Raw genomic sequence first — 10035 nt, 5'->3', positions numbered from 1 at the left:
CTGACTATATTGGCAGAATTCCACTTTTTATACATCTCTTAGAAACACCTTTTTTTTTTTTCTTATTTTAGCATAAAAATTTCCATTGAAGTTAATGGGTTATTAAGTTGTTGGATGCATTTTACACCTTCATATATGAAGTGAGTTTGGATTTTCATTAGTTAGAGCTAACACCAATTTTCAATAAAATATTAACCAAACACACACAGAAATAGTTCATGTGGATCTATCCACTACTTCAATAAAATTAATAGACTTAGATATTTACTCTTGCCCCAGCAGTAATATTTTCCCACATTACTTTTCAAACAGTGAAATGACACTAAATTCATTTAAAACAAATTTATATTATTGTTATTTTAAACAATACTTAATTCAATTTCAGTGTTTGGCATGCAAAATTGGAAAATATCAACATTATTGTTTAATGTAAAAAAATAATAATAATTCAGCTACAAATTATTAGCATATGCAAGCTTCGCAAATTATTTCCAGAGCTGCTATTTACATTAAACTGAAAATGAGCAAAACCAGCCAAATGTAACTGTGCCATTCAGAGAAAGGGGCTGTGAAGATTTAAAAAGAAAAGGGCACCCTGATCTCAATCCTTTTACCTGCATTCAGTGTTAGCTCATTTCAAGGAGCATCACCATGGGTTCGCCACGGCTAAACCGAATGCAGAGGGACATTAAGATGGAGAGAGATTGACAGGAAGACAGAGAGAGGTGGGAACGAAGATAGAGGTGGACACAGAGATGGAGAGATGTGCGCATGATTGTGGAGAGAGATGGTCAGGAAGGTGGAGAGGGGTGGGGAGACAACCCACACGTTGCTCACTGTGGAGCTTTTTGAGCTATATTTGTCACAAGCAAACCTCTAAAATTGTGGCAAATGTTATAATTTGAGAGCTGCATGGAGGAGAAGGACCTGGAGGTAATGGTTGACAGCGACTGAACATGAGCCAGCAGTGTGCCCAGGCGGCCAAGAAGGCCAATGGCATCTTGGCTTGGATCAGAAACGGTGTGACCAGCAGGTCCAGGGAGGTGATTCTCCCTCTGTACTCAGTGCTGGTGAGACCACACCTTGAGTACTGTGTTCAGTTCTGGGCCCCTCACCACAAGAAGGATGTTGAGGCTCTGGAGCGTGTCCAGAGAAGAGCAACGAAGCTGGTGAAGCGGCTGAGAGAGCTGGGGTTTTTTAGCCTGGAGAAGAGGAGGCTGAGGGGAGACCTTATTACTCTCTACAACTGCCTGAAAGGAGGTTGTGGAGAGGAGGGAGCTGGGCTCTTCTCCCAAGTGACTGAGGACAGGACAAGGGGGAATGGCCTGAAGCTCCGCCAGGGGAGGTTCAGGCTGGATATGAGAAAAAAATTCTTCACAGAGTCACTGGGCACTGGCAGAGGCTGCCCAGGGAGGGGGTTGAATCACCTTCCCTGCAGGTGTTTAAGGAACGGGTGGATGAAGTGCTGAGGGACATGGTTTAAGGGAGTGTTAGGAATGGTTGGACTCAATGATCCAGTGGGTCCTTTCCAACCTGGTGATTCTGTGATTCTGTGAATTTCTTTCAACAAAGAAGCAGTTGCCGTTTAAGGATGCCTTCCCCACGTTCAGCACACAGAGGAGCTCTGATTCAGAATAAAACAAGTGGCTAGAAGAGTGTGTGTGTATTTAGCTAATTACATGTTTGGTAAATTTGTGTTTTAAAACAATGCTGCTTGTCTCCTCCCTTTGAAGTGTGCCAGTTCACTGGAGTGTTTCCCATGGATTGGCAATTAGATGTAATTAGGTCTTGTGATTTCCACATTTGTCTTCATGTCACAAAGTTTACTACTAAAAATGCTCATTTTGATGGGAGGCGTTCTCTAATTGCTTACAGCCTGCAGCAGCAATAGAAACCATTGGCAGCCACAGCACCTGAGTTTACTGTTACTCCCTGCTCAACTTTTCGGGAGGATTTTGCAGCTCCAGAAGTCTCACTTTGTCTAGTTCAGCTGTGCCCAAGTAATGGGCAAAGGACTTATATCTGCCTTCTGGCTGACACAGCAAACCAGCTTGTAATTTAGGAGCTGGGTAGGAGGTTAGAGCTGAAGTTTAATAACTGTTAAAAATTTAAAAAGGAAAAATTGAGCTCTTTCTCTTTCCCCCCCTTTTCCCCAGAAAAACACACCAATATCGAAGTGTTAATTTACAAACCTTTTGGAATTCACCTCTGTGACTGACATCACCTCAATCCCGAGCAAGGCATTTTGTAGAAGGAACCAGTCTGCTGCGTGGTTCCAAGTTGGATAAGAAGAAACAGGATTAAGAAGCAAAAAGAAATATGAATTAGGCGGCAGGAAAAGCTCTGCAGAGTGAAAATTGTGAAGCGGTGAACTAGGCTGGTGGTGGTACACTTTCTTCTAAACTGGAGATCTTAAAGAACTGATTATGGAAATAGCTAGTAGGAGTGGTTTCAGTTTCGTTGGGAATTGGACTAAACAGCTTCCTAAAAGACATTTGAGCCTTATTCTTTGGTTTTATGAGTAGCGTGGGTCTTTTTCAGCCCACTGGTGTAGATATTGTCTCACTGTGTGTGCATTTCTCAAGTAAGTCATACGGACATCAGTCCTCTCTCCTGGCTGGATCTTCTAAGCTCTTAAATGCGTTCCCCTGAAGAGTGCATAGCAGAAGGGCGTATTTGACAAGCACAATTGGAGATAAGCAGCCCTGAGGAGTTTTAGGACATTGAAGAAAGAAAATAATCTTCTGGTTTCTTCCTTGCACAAAAAAAAGATTTAAAATAACTCCATTCCCTCTGGACCGCAGAAAGAGACACACTAAACCAGATAATCTCCAGCTCTTAGACAGAACATTTTCTCCGTTGATCTCAAAGATCTTTGCTAAGGGGGTCAGCGGTGCGATGCTGTTTTGCTGATGCATGCAGGTGTGCAGATCCGAGTTGTGGCCACACAACCAGGTAAGCACAGGTGGGAGCTGCTTTTTTTTTTTCTCTTCCTGGAGGCAGCTCCAGGCTGTGCTCACCCCTTCTTACAGATGGAAAGCACAACACCTCCAGCCTGCGCATCTGTGTGGACAGACCAGCTGGGCTCCAGCAGAGCTAAGCTTGCCATGTCTAAGTCCATCAGCAGACACCATAAGACCAGCTCTTTCTTAGCACACTGCAGATGCTTTGTGCCTCACCGACTGCTTGGCAACGCGGACAGGAGCCGAGCGTGGGTCAAAAAATACAGTGATTACTCTCATTCCTCTTCCTCACCGTGCTGTGGAGACATACTACTAGCAACTGGCTTATGTTCACCCCATAGGTCCTAGGGAGGAGTAGAAGTAGAGCTAAAGGCACCATCCGGTTGTCCTGATGTTTTCCAGGCATCTGTCTTTGCCCGGAGCAAGCACGTTTATGGATGACACATGTGGTTGTGCACATTCCACCTGCAGAGACTGCAGCTCTTTGTCTTGTAAATGCTGCTGTGACAAAGCTGTTCCCTATCACTCCCTTTTATTAAATATTTGCAAAAACACTGGCTCGGTGCTTTTCCCCAAACTCTACAATCTTGGATTTAGGACTGACAACAGAGAAGAAGCACAGAAACGGTGTATTAGTGCACAGGGATAACATCTAAAAATTCAAAGTCTGGTGGTCCTGACAACACATAATTCTTTATCTGTTTCTTCAGTCAAGCTTTGGGGAAATAAAAAATGACTAAAAACTGTCTAGTTTATTTTTGTCTGGAACAGCAGGGCAGATGAGTTTTCCAGAAGGGATAGAAGGCTGCCATCGATTTTATTATTGAGTCAGTTTTAATGAGTCACAGTATTTTTGGAAGGCTTTTAAGATTACTGTAAAGTGCTTAGTTACAGTGGCTACAGGTGCCAAAGCAGGAAAGGAAATAACAAAGAAATGCACAGCAGCTGTATTGCTGCGCATCCCCTCAGAACTGGGATCAGCAGAACAACACACGTGGAAAACGCAGAAGAAAATAGGAGAAGATATAAGAGATGACAGAAGTCAGCATGGTCAGCTGCTACGCTAAAGCAAAGCACGTTTTATTTAAGGGTCTGTCCAATGCTCCTTGGCTGCAAGTTGGAAAGAGCCACTGACAGACTCTGGATTGCCAGGAATTCGGTGAATCGCGTGTTTGCCTTTCAAGGCGTCCTTTGGTTGTAAGTCATTCGCTCCCGTAGCTGCCAAGCTCTGCCACTGCCGACCTGTGTGGAATGAAACTGCGGAAGCATCTCATTTAGGAGATGAGAACAGCGAAAGCAGAAAAGGGGGAAAAGAGGCAGTAGGAAAAGAAAATATATCTTTATCTTTGTGACTTGAACAGACTCACCTTTTTTTTTGCTTGTGCCATTCTGTAATACATAGAGCACAACTTGCAGAGAGCTCAGAGAGATGTGTTGTGTTATATGATATATGATAGCATATATATCTCTGTGATGCTCTGCGTTATATGATATATGATGCTCTGAGTTATATTGAAAAAATATTCAGTGTTTTCTACTAAAAAGAATGTACTAAAATGTAAATTCTAAAGATCTTGGGATGCAAAGAGCCTCAAAAATACAGGGCTAGAGGAAAAGCTTCCTGTTACTATATGATGTGCCAGCTAGATGTTCAGATACTTCCCTTGATGATTGGACTCAGACTTAGGTAGAATCAGTAACCACGATTCCAGGGAGTGAGCTGTGAGCAGGATCCATTTAACATGCATGCGCCCGCCTTTGCTTCAGCATAGCGAGTGACTGAATGCACAGCTGGATACTTGCATATGCAAATACTGATTTGTATGTGCAGATAGCTGCACGCAGCCCAGAAATCAATTCTGACTTTAGAAACCCATTTTCACTCTCCTCCTGCCATCCCCACCCCCTACACCAGACGGGGACGCGCAGAATATTCTCTGGGCTGCAGCAGAGTGGTGAAGGGTCACCGCCAACTTCACAGCATCTTCCGGCATCCTCAGCGCCGGCATTGCTCGCCTTGGAGATGCCACATAGCAACCTGGGCACCAGCCACCCTGCGTTTGCACACAAACACGCATGGGAGAGGCAAGGGAGAGCAAAGGAAACTACTCATTGTCTGCGGTGGAGCGGAGTCACAGCGCATCCTGTCTTGTGTCTGCTCTTCATGCGTGACTGGCATGAGTCCCACCGCTAAGTTCTTGGACGCCGTCCAGGCGCAGAGTGGCAGGCACCTGTCCCTGCTGGGAGACCTGGCGACCTCGACTTGCCCTAACGGTTAGTTCTTTTCTAACATCATGTCTACTCGAATTTACCTCAGGATTTCCCCCGCTCCGGGTGCCAGGGAGCTAGGCTGATGCCAACTGCTTCACCATGGATAAAGCAAGGAGCGTTCCCAAGCTGCACCCGGGCACCCCTGAAGCATTCAGCTGTACTCTCCTCACTGGAACAGATGGGGCCCATCAAGGTGTTAGCGTCCTCCACCACATCAGCAAAATACCCCAGCACTGGGACAAAGTCAGGAGAGAAGAAACAACCCCCCTCAACTGTCCTTAAAATGCAGTTTGAGACTCGCAGAGGAGCAGAGTGGGCTCTGTGCTCCCACTTTGAGCACAGCAGTGGGGTCTGAGATGCCCCCCCTGCATCCTTCACACAATGGCATGGCCTCTGTATCCTGGGAATCGCGACTCCCAGAGTTCTGGGATGCATTTTTGTTCACTTTATTTGGGAAGCCTCTTCCAGCAATTGCCTACTCTTTCACGCGTGCAGCAGTACCTTGCACACACAGATCAAAACCTTTCACAAATGGCTCCGCTGGAAAGGAGAAGAAGGAATTTAATTTCACAGAACAGGAAACTGAGAAAAGCCAGAAATTATTTAGAAGTTTAGGTCAGAGATAGGACTGGGACATAGATGTCCTTATTCTGCAGCCTGTTTCTTACATAAAACTCTACTTCCTTCAGCGTTACAAATGCAAGTGGAAATATTTCTGAAGCGTGGATAATTTTTGAGTGATCTTTCATTATTTCAGCTTCGTTTATAGTCTCTTGTCCCAGTATAGGCACATTTCACTTATCCTTCTGAAGAAAAAGAACAGAAGCTTTTGCTTTCTGAAAAATGATCTGCATTGGAAATTGGCAAGTGTGCACCTCATCCTCAATCTTAATGACTTGAAGTTCATTAGGAAGACAGACAAAGAGAGTTGAAGAGACTTTATTTTGTATGGTTGTCTTTTTGCCAGTAAAAATAGAGCTATCTTGCGTGCAACAGAATCTGAACGCTCTGTGACGAGGAAGAGAGGGTGGCTGAAGGCAGAGCATCCCAGCTCTGCTGCCTCATGCCAGGCACTCAGTTGGCTCCGCAGCCGCCTTTCTCCTCAAGCAACTGTGGCCCATAGGTTTCTTCTGCCTGTCCTGCCTCCCCACAGATCTTCACGGCCCAAGCTCGTGTCTGCAAGGGGGATACAGTACCTACAGGCTGCAAGCTTTATCTCAGCAGGCACCGCTGCAAAAGGAAAAACATGAGGAAAACTAAAGATCCAAATCCTCTGTCTTAAAAATCAATGCTCATTTTGTATTTAAGTTCAAAGAAGTGCAGAAGCCAGCATAACCAAGGCTGGAAAACAAAGAACTGAGCAAAAAGTGCTTTGTGCTAGAACCAAGACCGAGGTCAGTAATATTCTCAGGTCTGCTCGTCTGTAAAAACAGGCTAAAACCAGCCTAACAGCACTGAGAGGAAGGAAAAGCCATCATTTAGGGCAGTGGCAACTTGTTAACCCAAATGACCTGCGTCTCTGGCAAGCACTGACCCAAGGACTTGCAAGTTTACCTCCACTGCCCAATAAACTGTCACTGCCCAGCTTCTCTAATTAAAATAGTCCTGGATTTGCAGGACCTACCCAGAGAATAAACTGGAATTTATCAGATTAGCTAAGCCAGATCATACGTAGAGCATACAGGCTGGCCAACAGCCTACTTTGGACCAGATTAACCAGCTAAAATAATTGGGGATTTTTGCAAAGTCTGCCCCTGAAGGCTGGCATTAAAGAAATGCATCAAAGAACCGAGCATATATTGCAGCCCATTTTTCTTTTTTACCCTATTTAGTCCTTAGCCTGATGTTCTTTGGCAGTTGCTGGGAATCAGCTTTTTATCTTGCACTAACCAGTGGAAAAAATCCTCTCTCTGCAGCTCCTTCAGGTGAGCTGTGACAGTGGGGACTGGTGGATCTCTGAAAAAAATAGGGAGGCTGTATTTAATGTATTCCTACATCAAAACTCTGTTTCCCTTATTCCTACACTCTGGTCTCCGCATTTTTAAGCCTTGTGTAATAAGGAACGATTAGTGGGGTGTTTGTGGACTGAAGTCTGAGCAAGAGCTGCATCTTGCCCTGATCAAATCAGATGTCCTTGCACGGAAAGGATGAGAAGGTAAGAAAGTCTTGCAGCCTGAAAAGGATATAACCCAGGTGGCTGCAGAATGCCCTGGAAGCTATATTTAAAACAAGGACCTTTCTCCTGGTCTCCTCAAGGGAAATGCGATGCAGTGGTGCATCCTTCCTCCTGCTCTCACTGAGTTACGGGAATGGGAGTCACCACGCTCTTTCTAGCAGATGTTTCTTTTGAGCAATATGGGTTTCATCATACTCAGGCAAAACAGGTTTTCTACCAGAGCCAAAAGATTGCAGCCACGAGGAGGAGCAGGAGGAGGAGCAGAGCCAGGAGACACCTGAGAGCTGGATCTGCTGTTCCTGTTGCCTGTTCTCACTCTCCCTCAGCAGCCCCTGCCCAAGCCAAGCAGACAGCAGAGCCAAGGGTGTCCTGTTCCCCTCTGTGGGTGCAACCACAGGCTTGGCTTGTGCCTGCAGCAGATCTTGGCCATTCCCAGCACTGCTTTAAACTTACATCCAGCCTTTGGGACATTTCTATGAGACTCTGCTTTTCAGCACCACTGGTTTCAACCTTTCTGTGTTCTTTCTTTTTTTTCACTACACAGAAGGCATATTTAACAAAATCTGTAAAATAGCCTAAAAGCAGCAACGTTGTATTCCGCTGACCTCAGCCATGAGATGTGGGAACACCCACTTACCTCCATTCTCTTTATCAAGGATCTGTCTGCATGCAGCCCGCAGGAGAACAGAAAACAGCAAATGACAAGCAGGGAAATAAGATGTTGATCTCCTGAGCCAGTGCTGGTCTGGAGTCCATGCGCCTAAAAATTGAGGCAGTAGAAAAAAAAAAAGGATAACTCATTAAATGACAGAAAAAGACCTTCTCCCCCAAGTTTTGACTTTGTCAAGGATGCCAGGAGGTTTCTGTTTGGTCATGAACTGAGAAGAGGAAAAAAACCTCAACAGTCAATCTTTTCATGCAAGAGAACGACAGCTTTGTCAGAGCTGTGGGTGGCGCAATCTGTGGCTCCTATCATCACGTCTCTGCCTGTCCTGTAACTCACTCCTCCTTCACTCACCGCTCTGGGCTGTACTGGTTTGAGCTCCACCATGAAACCCCTCTCTCACCATCTGAAAGTAATTTTCTTTCTCACAAGTGCACATCCATCTGAGCTCAAAGCCGGAGGCATTTGCAAACCCAGCCCCGTGTGCACAAGATGACTCCTCTCCTGCAACCAAAATAGCCAACTGCAACAATTCGGCGCTTCCAAGCTAAAGTAAGGGAATCTGTTGCTTGCTGCTGGTTAGAGGATATGACCCCAGGACTACCATGAGGCAAGGAAACCAAATGCTAACTGGCCCGCACGCGAATCTTTACATACCCCAAACCAGGGTGTGCATCTGCTTTGTGGGCAGAGGGACAGCTGCCACAGCAGGAGGGCTCAGACCCAGCGTTCAGTCTTGGCTGCAACAACCCGGCTCTTGAATTTCCACACGTGAAATTTCTGCTGATGTAAAGGAGAGAGCTTCATGTACTGATCCACTGCAAAACGCAGCACAAATCCAAGCAGGAAAGTGTTTCCCCTGGGTGCCAAGAGTCTACCCAGCTTTAGCTATGCTCTTACCAAGAAGTACTCAGAGGACTTGCTACAGGATCCAGGGCTGAAGCCCAAATTTTTCACCAAAGTTAGCATTTCACCCTCTTTTAGAGTCATGGAATGGTTTGGATTGGAGGGACTTGAAAGCCTACCCAGTTCCAACCTCCTTTACCACCGGCAGGGACCCCTCCTACTGGATCAGGTTGCTCAAAGCCCCATCCAACCTGGCCTTGAACACCTCCAGGGATGGGACATCTCCGCCTCCTCTGGGCAACCTATGCCTGTGCCTCACCACCCTCACAGGAATGCATTTCTTCCTTATATCTGATCTAAATCTCCCCCTTTTCACCCTAAAACCGTTCCTCCTCCCCCTATCACTGCACTCCCTGATAAAGAGCCCCTCCCCAGCTTTTCTGTAGGCTTCTTTTTTCTGGAAGAACATCCAGCAGTTGACCTAAGACACCCGCATGGGGGACATTATGTAACAATGGAGATTGTGTGTGTGTAGTTTATGTAAAAACACTTAATCTCACAGCTGCTTCCCTCCCCTCCACCCTCAGCAAAATTTTCCTTCCCGTTTAAATGCCTGGTATTTGATCATTTCACAGGGTTGGCAAAACAAGCACAATGGAAGCAATGTTTGCTCAGATCTATTTTTGTGTTTATGTGTGCGTGTGATTTTTTGGCAGAATCAGTGTTTGCAAGAAGCAGATAAAACTTTTCTGTTCAAGAACCACTGACAGCCAGGAATTGCTGCCTGCCAGCAAATCTCTACTTACCGAGGGAGATCATGTCGTTGTTAGCCAGGTAGAGGGGCTGGAGACAGGAATCTAGAGAGCTTCCTTGTTAGACTATAAATGAAATGGTTGTTTAGCAATTACTCTAAGACAGTAAATCTCTGTGTGTGAACCCACTTCAAGATAAAATCCAGACTTGGTTTGCCCTGCTTATACAGCACGGATGCATATGCATCCTGGAAGCTACATAACCCAGTAATATTTTATTCACATCACACTCCAAGGAGCTCACTGACTGGAATTCAATAGAAACTGTTCTCTGTGTGAAAGTAATTTCAGAAAGTAATCTAG

The 10035-nt window shown here is 45.5% G+C and overlaps 1 long non-coding RNA gene across 1 annotated transcript; it reads right to left on the bottom strand.

Moving 5' to 3' along the window:
• Positions 1–5833: 5833 nt before the first annotated feature.
• LOC128852333 (uncharacterized) lies at positions 5834–9220 on the bottom strand. Its single transcript, XR_008450103.1, has 3 exons — positions 8732–9220; positions 8048–8170; positions 5834–6464 (listed from the first exon to the last, which is right to left on the bottom strand). It is a non-coding gene; the product is annotated as an uncharacterized LOC128852333 (long non-coding RNA).
• Positions 9221–10035: the final 815 nt, after the last annotated feature.

This window comes from Cuculus canorus, chromosome 5 (assembly GCF_017976375.1).
Source record: "Cuculus canorus isolate bCucCan1 chromosome 5, bCucCan1.pri, whole genome shotgun sequence".
Lineage (NCBI taxonomy): Eukaryota > Metazoa > Chordata > Aves > Cuculiformes > Cuculidae > Cuculus > Cuculus canorus.
Note: the sequence above shows the minus strand (reverse complement) of the source record. Positions and strands in the feature narration are given on the sequence as shown.